The 10,662-nt window shown below is 38.3% G+C and overlaps 1 long non-coding RNA gene across 1 annotated transcript in view; it reads right to left on the reverse strand.

Moving 5' to 3' along the window:
• The window catches only part of LOC148145114 (uncharacterized), a 15,651-nt gene extending 7,985 nt beyond the window's left edge, over window positions 1-7,666 (reverse strand). The window contains exon 1 of the long non-coding RNA XR_015750933.1: window positions 7,529-7,666. This is a non-coding gene — a long non-coding RNA (uncharacterized LOC148145114). The remainder of the gene's footprint in view (window positions 1-7,528) is intronic.
• Window positions 7,667-10,662: the final 2,996 nt, after the last annotated feature.

Consider the following 10,662-nt stretch of genomic DNA (forward strand, 5'->3'; position numbering starts at 1 on the left):
TGGTGATGGAGAGATTGTGTTCACAGCATTTGGTCAGGAGAAGATTACGGTTGGAAATGGACCATATGTGCATTTGGAGCACGGAGAGTAGTTCCATCATGATTGTGAGTGCAAAATAGTAACTGTAATTATTTTTTCTTTTCATTTGCAAGATTTCTATTAGCTCCTGGGCAGTAGCCAAGGTATATATGGGAAAATTATTGCATCAGATAATAGAGTAATTAAACAAAGACAGTAAGTGGTTAGAGCATAATAAACATTTTTGTCCCCATTATGCAAACTTGAAACAAATGACAGAAAACTGTTTAACAGTCTGATGTCCAAGTTCTGCTGTCCAAATAGTGAGAAGTGGAAATTAAAGCCATTACAGCTGTTTACTTCTAGCTGTTTCTACCAAGACAATGATGGGCCTAATTTTAACCCTCTGCACTTGGGTGAGCCTTTAATGAGTTTCAGCCTCACACAATATTTCAGTAAGTGAATCATAGAGTATTTTCCAAACACAAATAATGAGTGGGAGTGAGACCTAACAAAAATGATGTTTCACTTCAATTCAGTACCTATAAGAAGTGTTTCAAGTGAACTATTTGGAAAAATTGTCAAAAGAGTCAATTACTTTTTGAGGCCATTGCTGAAAAATACTGTGGCATGAAAATCATATTGTTCATTTAAATGCAAAGTTTACCCAGCAGCAGGCATGAAGAGTTCCAGAGTGCAACAGTTCATCTTAACAAAAGTCATCATTATATGTCAAACACATAGAAATAGAATTTACCAGAATGTACTCAGCCTTCAAATGAAATTTACATTAAGTGGCTGGTGGCAATAGAACTTGCCTAGACTTTTTCAGTCAGTGGCAAAACTATAGGTCTCAGCACTGACCTGAAAGAATGACTCATAGCACACAGAACAAAGAACAGTATAATACAGGAACAGTCCCTTCGGCCCACCAGGACTGCTCCACACATTTCTAAATTAAAATAAAATACTTTTGCCTCTATGCAGTTTATATTGCTCTATTCCCTCTCTATTCATATACCTCTTAAGATGCCTCTTAAATGTTGCGATTGTATCCGCCTCCATCAGCTCTGGTAGCACATTCCAAGTACCTACCATCCTCTGTGTAAAAAAGTTGTCTTTCACAAGTTCTCCCAGTTACCATGGAAAGAATTTTAACTCTCTCAAAATACAAGATTTTGCGATGTTATTTTCTGGGGCTTCCGAGCATTTGAGCTAGTGATATCACCAACTAATAAATGACACTTAAAATACTTTTGCAGAAAGTAAACTAGTAAATAAAAAGCAGTGAAATAAATTCACATTTTTAAAAATTTAAACACATCAAAATAAAGATTGGGACATCTCAAGAACAGGTAGAAGCTAAAGTATCATAAAATTAGTTTTTATATCTAGTTTAGAAACAACCTGGAAATTAATCATAATGGTGGACACATTTAATGACAATCTGACCCGGAAAAAATATTTGGAATGATTAACCAGCAGGAAATATTACTCAGGTTGCTTTTCAAAAGCCTAGTCTGAATAGGGCTCAACTTGTTATTGGATTGCTAACAGTGATCATAAGATGGAAAATGAAAATGTCTTGCCAGATCAATCCTTTTAGCTGATTATTGGTTCAATGATTTCATGGGGAGGGTCCAGGGTAGAGATCCATAGGTTGATTTCAGTGGAGCAGTCAATGACAGACTGTAGCTTCAAGATTTCTACATTAATCTGCTCTTTTGCTAAATTCTATGATCAGATTCAGAGGGGTACCAATGGTGAAAGCTGACCATTTAAATCCCTGCAAAGTCTGGATAACATTGCACTGTATTGCAAAATGGAGTTATTATGATGCACTTCAGAAGCAAAGGAAATATTAGCAACAATCTTCTCAAATTTTGCCCTTTACGTGTTCAAGTTGAATCCCTTGTGATACCACACTGTCATTGTGCTTTGCAACACCTGTCCAGCAGGTGGAGCTAAACTTCATTGCCATTACTGCTTTTGAACCACAACACCTTTCAATTATTATTTATCTTCTTGATTTTATTTCAAGAATTAATTGGACAGTTCTTTCAAAGAGTTAACACAGGTATAGTTGACTGAATGGTTTGCCTCTGAGCTTCATCATTCCATGATTTCTGGAGATGAAATATGTATCCCTTTAATTAATTATGTCCTCATTAGACTTCATGAAAGATTAAGATTGTTTCCTCAACTTATTCTAAAGCAGCATTCCTGATCTGAAGTGATATTTACACCATATTACACAATCACTAGCTTAACTTTCATGGAGTTTTTGACTTTTTACCTGCCAAACTATTTTGCTTCAGTGACAATGAGCATGTAATGTGTATGTGCATGTACAAGAGCACAACAGGTGTACATAGAGGCTAGAGAACAAAGAAAGGAAAGAATCTACCAAGTTCCAACACATCCAATGCATTCCAATGTTAGATCATGCAATGGGAGGATACCACTTAACTGTTTAAATACTTGGAAATTGCAGCTTTCCCTAGTAAATTTAAACAGTCAAGTAAATTACATTACATCCATTTCTTACCTTAACCTTTTGATTTTGCTCAGATACAGAAAATGACCTGATTGAGAAGGTCCGCTGAAAATATTTGCCGATGTTTCTTGATATTGGTCTAAACATTGAAATTGGAATTCAAAATCATGGGACATGCACTTGTAATGTACTGTCTGTCAGTCCACACAAAAATCAAAACTGCAAAACAATTCCCTGTATTCACAATTCTATTAGAAATGTTGTACAAGTGTCAGTAATGTATTAAGGAAGGGAAAAATACCCAGAGTAGGGCAAATAACAATAAACGTTAACGTGCTTCACACAGCAGATAGAGTCATAGAGTCATAGAGATGTACAGCATGGAGACAGAACCTTCAGTCCAACTCATCCATGCTGACCAGATATCCCAACCTAATCTAGTCCCATTTGCCAGCACTTGGCCCAAATCACACTAAACCCTTCCTATCCATATACCCATCCAGATGCCTTTCAAATGTTGCAATTGTACCAGCCTCCACCATTTCCTCTGGCAGCTCATTCCATACATGCACCACTCTCTGCATGAAAAAGTTGTCCCTCATGATTATATAAACCTCTGTGAGGTCACTCCTCAGCCTTCAATGCTCTAGGGAGAACAACCCCAGCGTATTCAGCCTTTCCCTATGGCTCAAATCCTCCAACCCTGGCAGCATCTTTGTAAATCTTTTCTGAACCTTTTCAAGTTTCACAACACCTTTCCAATTGGAAGGAGGCCAGACTTGCATGCAATATTCCAAAAGTGGCCTGACCAATGTCCTGTATAGCCGCAACAGGACCTCCCAACTCCTATATTCAATGCTCTAACCAATAAAGGAAAGCATACCAAACGCCTTCTTCACTATCCTATCTACCTGCGACTCCACTTTCAAGGAGCTACAAACTTGCACTCCAAGGTCTCTTTGTTCAGCAACACTTCCCAGGACCTTACCATTAAGTGTATATGTCTTGCTAAGATTTGTTTTCCCAAAATGCAGCACCTCACATTTATCTAAATTAAACTCCATCTGCCACTCCTCAGCCCATTGGCACATCTGATCAAGATTCCATTGTAATGTGAGGTAACCTTCTCCACTAACCACTACACTTCCAATTTTGGTGTCTTTCTCAAATTTACTAACTATACTTCCTATGTTCTATCCAAATCATTTATATAAATGATGAAAAGTAGTGGACCCAGCACCGATCCTTGTGGCACTCCACTGATCACAGATCTCCAGTCTGAAAAACAACCCTCCACCACCACCTTCGAGCCAGTTCTGTATCCAATTGGCTAGTTCTCTAACCTTGCTAACCAGTCTCCCATGGGGAATTTGTCAAACGCCTTACTGAAATCCATATAGATTATGTCCACCGCTATGCCCTCATCAATTCTCTTTGTTACTTTTTCAGAAAACACAATCAAGTTTGTGAGACATGATTTCCCATGCACAAAGCCATGTTGACTATCCCTAATCAGTCTTTGCCTTTCCAAATATGTGTACATCCTGTCCCTCAGGATTCCTTCCAACAACCTGCCCACTATCGCCAGGTCCACTTTGGCTTGTCCTTACCACCCTTCTTAAACAGTGGTACCATGTTAGCCAACCTCCAGTCTTCTGGCACCTCACCTGTGACTATTTATGATCCAAATATCTCAGCAAAGGGCCCAGCAATCACTTCCATAGCTTCCCATAGAGTTCTAGGGTACACTTGACCAGGTCCCGGGGACTTATCTAGCTTTATGCATTTCAAGACATCCAGCACTTCCTCCTCTGTAATAGGGTCATTTATCAAGGTGTCACCATCTATTTCTCTGTCCTTCTACTTCCATATCCTTCTCCAGGAATTACATTTTTAATAGGATCAAGCTGTAGAGACAGGTCAGTTTATTCCTAGTTAAATAGTAAAGACAATTATTTGTAGCACAAAATTCTGCCGTAGGTTACACTGCAAAGGCATCATCTACAGGTTTACCTATATTGCTGTCAGAAATGCAAAGAGCTCAATGTTTAATGGCGATGGAGTTGCAATAAAAAACAGATTGCTAGTTCACTATGGTCTACATAAATGGTTTGAAATGGGCTCAGTGTGTTTGTAAGTGTTCGTCTATCAACTATTTTATTACAAACACTTACTTAATTGATAATGTATCCACTAATATAACAAAGAGCACCCCACTTGCCAAGATACAATACCATAAACTCTCCACACACACTTGCGAAAATATGGTCTAAGTTTATAACTTTGAAATTAACCATTTTTCAAGAACAAAGATCATTCACCTTGGAATTCCCCTTTCCTTTTTTACAGCCTTGTATGATATTTCAGTGTCTTCTTTAACATGATGGACAGTTTTAGTTCCAGGAGGACAAATATCTCAATGAAAAGGCCAAAAAGAAAAATTGTTTTGGTGAATGTTACACAACTATTTTGTGAAAATAAGTGGAGGCAAAGATGAAAGGATTATACTTCAAAGAAATTGGCAATTGAACAGACAGGCGAAATTCAATCTGTTCACTCTAATGGGAATTGTCTGTATTCGAAGGGATCGTGTGTACTAAAGGTATGTCAATATTGGGAATGGTTGACAAACCTTCTCCACAGGCGATGAAATGCCATGCTGCATTTCCCTGTTAAGACACTATATTCCAAAATCTTGCCCATATTTATAAAATTACTTACTATCCTTATACTTTACCTATTGCAGTAACCCTAAAAGATAAAACCACACAACATTGTCTGAGTGTTGTGTTGCTTTATTAAGAATGATAAGTATTGGAGTTCTAACAAGAGGTGCGCAAAAAGATAACCAATTACTCAAAGTATTATTCTATGTAACCACATGCCAGCTCTGTGGTAATTCTTGGTCCTGGAACCTCTTTAGAAGTGAATTCAGTCTATTAATTCTCGCAATAGTCTGAGAATCAGATTTGAAACAACCACTGGGTGGGTGGGTAGGGGAGATGAGGGAGAGTGGGAGATAGGATAATGATCACATTGAGGTTCTTTTTTTAAGATAAGAATTCTTACTCTGCGCATTAAACATTTTGAATAAAAGTCAGCAAATAGTTCTGAAGAATGATATACACTCAAAGCTGTGACATGTCATCTGATCCATGACCTATAATTTTCAAAAGACTGCATGATCTCCTGAATTTCTCTAACGTTTTGTGAATTTTCACTTTGATGGAAATGTTTGTGATTTGCAAATATGGAACTGTTAACGCATAATGTACGGCAAAGTTTCTTGGTTAAAAGCATTTATTCTTAGGTTAGATTACTTACAGTGTGGAAACAGGCCCTTCGGCCCAACAAGTCCACACCGACCCGCCAAAGCGCACCCACCCAGACCCATTCCCCTACATTTACCTCTTTACCTAACACTACAGGCAATTTAGCATGGCCAATTCACCTAACCTGCACATTTTTGGACTGTGGGAGGAAACCCACGCAGACGGAGGGAGAATGTGCAAATTCCACACAGTCAGTCGCCTGAGGCCGGAATTGAATCCAGGTCTCTGGCGCTGTGAGGCAGCAGTGCTAACCACTGTGCCACCGTGCCGCCCCCATACTATAACTGTTTCTCTTTTTCTTTGCTCGCACCCATTCAAACTTGAATCAAATGATCATTCATCTGAATACTTGATTAAAGCATTTCAGCCAAACTTCAATAAACAGAGGCATTTGAAGAAAAGGGAAAGGACGTGTTTGATTTGTGTATAAAAAAACTCATAAATCATAACAAACCATAAAACAATACTCTGATGATATATTATCCATGTTTGTTCACTGGCTTTGATGACAATCATCCCTTTACAATTGCTGTCCACTGTACTGTAGTAGTGATAAATAATAAAAATTAACTTCATCAAGTGGGGCTCAGACACCAAGATGTCATACAGAGCAGATGGTCCGCATAATCTACTTTGATAAATTTCTATTTAAATTGTCTTTTTTTCAAAATACAAATTGGATCAATATGGTATACTATAACAGTACCACAAGAGACAAAATTAATTTTAAAATCATTAAATAAGGAGAAAAAAATAAATAATTAATCGTTTCGATTAGAAACCTATAAAGGACAAGAGAATCACAGTCTATCAAAACTGGGCAAATGTGTTCTGTAACAACTCATGTATTCTGGGCTCTTAAACAAATCTATAGAAAGGCTTCCATGCAACATAATTCAAAGCTCACTAACCGAAAGCTCTACATTAAGAGATCTTAAGTGGAGAGCTGTGTCAGTGAAACTTGTCAGAGAATCTATATGAAATTTATAGCAGAGGAGCATGATATTTTTAAGTGGGCTGCAGTTGATCAAAAGATGGACTATTAATATAATACTGCAGGTAAGGTTTTAATATAAGAATAAATTCAATGGTAGCAAAGTGTAGATCGCCTAGTTGTTAAAGAAATTATCATACCCCCGAAGCCTCATAGAGAGAAAATTAATCTATATTCCACCTTATCCTGTTATGGAAAATATAGAATGTAATAAAGAATGGAGATAAATTTAAAGTGGCAAAATCATGCAATGGAAAAAGTGGAAGCATATTTTAAGCATAAATTATGTATAAAACCTTGTATCAAAGTGTATGGTAGTGTAGTTGTTGTTACTCAGCAAGTAAACAGGAGATGCAAGTTCAAATACCTCCACCCCCTGTCCAAGTTTAGCATGTTGAAGTCAGTTTAAAAATACATAGCAGGTTGTCAACAAAAGAAGTCATGCAGTCATTTGATTTCTTTCCAGAAAGGAAACCTGATGACCTTAACTGGTGTGGCCTATATGTGTATCTAGTACATTCAACATCAACACAGTTGACTCTGATGTGATGAAGCAAACCATTCAATGTGATAAAGAACAGCAACTCAAGAAGGAAACCCCGCACTATCTGCTTGGGGCCACTAGAAATGTGCAATAATTCTAGATCTTGGAAATAATATTTTAAAAATTAATTCTAAGATACTAACCTGAACTGGAAAATCCCTTCTTCTAAAAAAATATCTTCAGGCTGTTTTTAAAAAATAATTGGTTTATTGTCGATCTCTAAATGTTGACGCCTTAATGAATATTGACCTCAAAGGTCTTACCTCAAAAACAGCATGAAGCTCGAGCAAAAGCATCACTATGTGGTCCTCCTGATTGTAATACCATGTAATTAATTCCCTGAAGCAGTAAAGTAGCATATGAGTACATATCCACGGCAACTAATTGGCAATCTCAAGGGTAATATTGGCATAGCAGGCTGATAGATAGACAGCTATCTGAGATCATTAAGCTCTGCTGTAGCTGTTAGAGTTAAAGTAGTATACAATTAAGTAGTCAAACTGGTTTGAAGCAGTACAGAGTCCTGGTTTTGTGTGGAGTATTTTTGTGTAACTTTGCGAAGAAATAAAACATAAAAAGCAAAAACCAAACTACTGAGCACTCTGAAAATCATTACAATCTTCTAAGCATTCTTAAAAACCTACTTGCTGTGTACTTCTACAAAGACAGTTGATAGAGATCCTGCATGTATACAAAAACCTCAAAAACCAAGTCAACCTAAAAAATAATTATTTCCTTTCTAGCTCTGTAGTACTAAGCAGCAGTGGATAAATAGCCCACCATTCTCTCAGCATGTTCAAAACCTTGTCCCAGCATCTTACTTATTCTCTGGTACAGCCAGCAAATTTCCTCTTGGTTAATACCAGCTCTACTTTTTGTTTTGATTAGATTAGATTGGATTAGATTACTGACAGTGTGGAAACAGGCCCTTCAGCCCAACAAGTCCACACCGCCTCGCCGAAGCGCAACCCACCCATGCCCCTACATTTACCCCTTACCTGACACTACGGGCAATTTAGCATGGCCAATTCACCTGACCTGCACATCTTTGGACTATGGGAGGAAACCGGAGCACCCGGAGGAAACCCACGCAGACATGGGGAGAACGTGCAAACTCCACACAGTCAGTCGCCTGAGGCGGGAATTGAACCCGGGTCTCTGGCGCTGCGAGGCAGCAGTGATAACCACTGTGCCACCGTGCCACCCATGGTGGAAAAGTCAAATAAAGGAAGCTTTCACTTGCCTGCGGCAAGAAGTATATAGAAGGATAGAAACTAGGAGAAGAAGTAGGCCATTCAGTTAGCCATTTAATACCACGGCTGACACTACACTCATTGCCATATTCCCACTTTCTCTCCACTTCCCCTGATCCCATTGATATTTAAAAATTAATCAATGTGTTTCTTGAATATATTCAGCACTCTGGTCTTTCCACCCTGCTGTGGTAGTGAGTTCCACAAGTTTGCCAGCCTCTAAGTGAAGCAATGACAGGCCATGACATGTTAAATTATATCTGCCTTCACACTCTTACAATGGCAACATATGGTAGACATGAACAATGTTCATGGAAGGGGAAAACATTTCTCGAGATAATTAGGGTAATGATTACTTTGGAGTGGGTGTATGATTCTACTGTTACAAACTTCCTCAACAGAATCAAGAGAAGTTCCAAGGAACTTTGAATGACCAATGGGTTTATTCGGTATAGCAATAATAAATCATAATATTTTCATCAGCAGATTTTAGTGCTTTGGTTGTAGGATTATTCTCATTGGTCCTTGACCAGCTTTCTCAATTGAATTGTTCCTTTAGGGCCGGCTGTAGCTATTAGGAGATACTGAGAACTGCAGATACTGGGGAGTCAGAGTCGATAAAGTGTGGTGCTGGAAAAAGCACAGCTGTCCTGCTGAAGAGTCCTGCCAGAAACATCGACTCTCCCTGCTCCTCGGATGCTGCCTGACCTGTTACACTACACTTTTTCGGCCGTATCTGTAGTCTACATTGTTGATTAGAGTTTGATCAGTGCCAAAAGTATGCCTGCTTTTAGAGAAATTAATTTCTGTTTAAAAGTGAAGTTGTTTGATTCTGATTTATAATAATTCTACTTATTGAAATAAAGGGTGTCTTGTGAAATTTGTTTTAAAGGTGTATTTGTTATGTGAGAGGAGCTTATGAAGATGTTAAAAATGTTATTGTGTAATCCCAGAAGGATTGCTTTGTGCACATTGTTTCACAGAATTTGTTAGACAAACTAATTATAGTTCCTTAGTTACAGTTGTTGAGGGGAATTTTAAAAAAGCTTGTAAATAATATTCCAAAACAGAGGAATTTTCTCTGCAGACTAGTTTTGTCCTGCAGTCATGATTGTGTGCATTGTTCCAGGCAGTAAAACCCATTTCATGTTCCATCCTGTTTGAATTCCAGTGGCTTAGGCAGATCACAGCAGCTGCAGGAAAATTCCAGCTCTTACAGAAGTTGCCAGATTGAAACCATGACTGCAAGTTGCCCATTTTACTGAGAACACTAAGAATTATAATCCCCCGTTAGTGAACAATACAAGCTACAATTTACAAGTAAGGGAACATTATTTTTTCCACAAACCCAAATCAACATTTCTCTTTCCTCATTTCCCACACATAAATGGGATTTAATTATTTGCAGTTTACAAGGAAAGAACTAAAAGTTGCAAAGCAGGACTTTGTATTGTATTCAATCTCAGAAAGAAGCAAAACCTTGTCAGTTTCTCAACTTTCAATAAGGTTAATCTTAATTTACATTATACCTGTACTTTATCGTTCTTTACAAATAGCACCATGTATGACTTTCATTTGCTGTTTTTTTTAGATGAGATTCCCTACAGTGTGGAAACAGGCCCTTCGGCCCAACAAGTCCACACCGACCCTCCGAAGAGCAACCCACCCCCCTCTGACTAATGCACCTAACACTATGGGCAATTTAAGATGGCCAATTCACCTGACCTGCACATCGTTGGACCGTGGGAGGAAACCGGAACATCAGGAGGAAACCAACACAACACGGGGAGAATATGCAAACTCCACACAGACAGTCACCCAAGGCTGGAATTGAACCTGGGACCCTGGTGCTGTGAGGCAGCAGTACTAACCACTGAGCCACAGGGTGGAGGCCTTTTTGATTGCCTTTAATCCTAATGTGCTTGCCCGTTTTCATAACTTAAAGAAAATAACTTTTTGGATTTGACTGATATACTTACTGATGCATTGATGAATTGATCTTTGGATGCAGAATTACACTTCAG

Source organism: Chiloscyllium plagiosum, unplaced genomic scaffold, assembly GCF_037043375.1.
Source record: "Chiloscyllium plagiosum isolate Xiang-an unplaced genomic scaffold, Cpla_swu_hap1 HiC_scaffold_26, whole genome shotgun sequence".
Lineage (NCBI taxonomy): Eukaryota > Metazoa > Chordata > Chondrichthyes > Orectolobiformes > Hemiscylliidae > Chiloscyllium > Chiloscyllium plagiosum.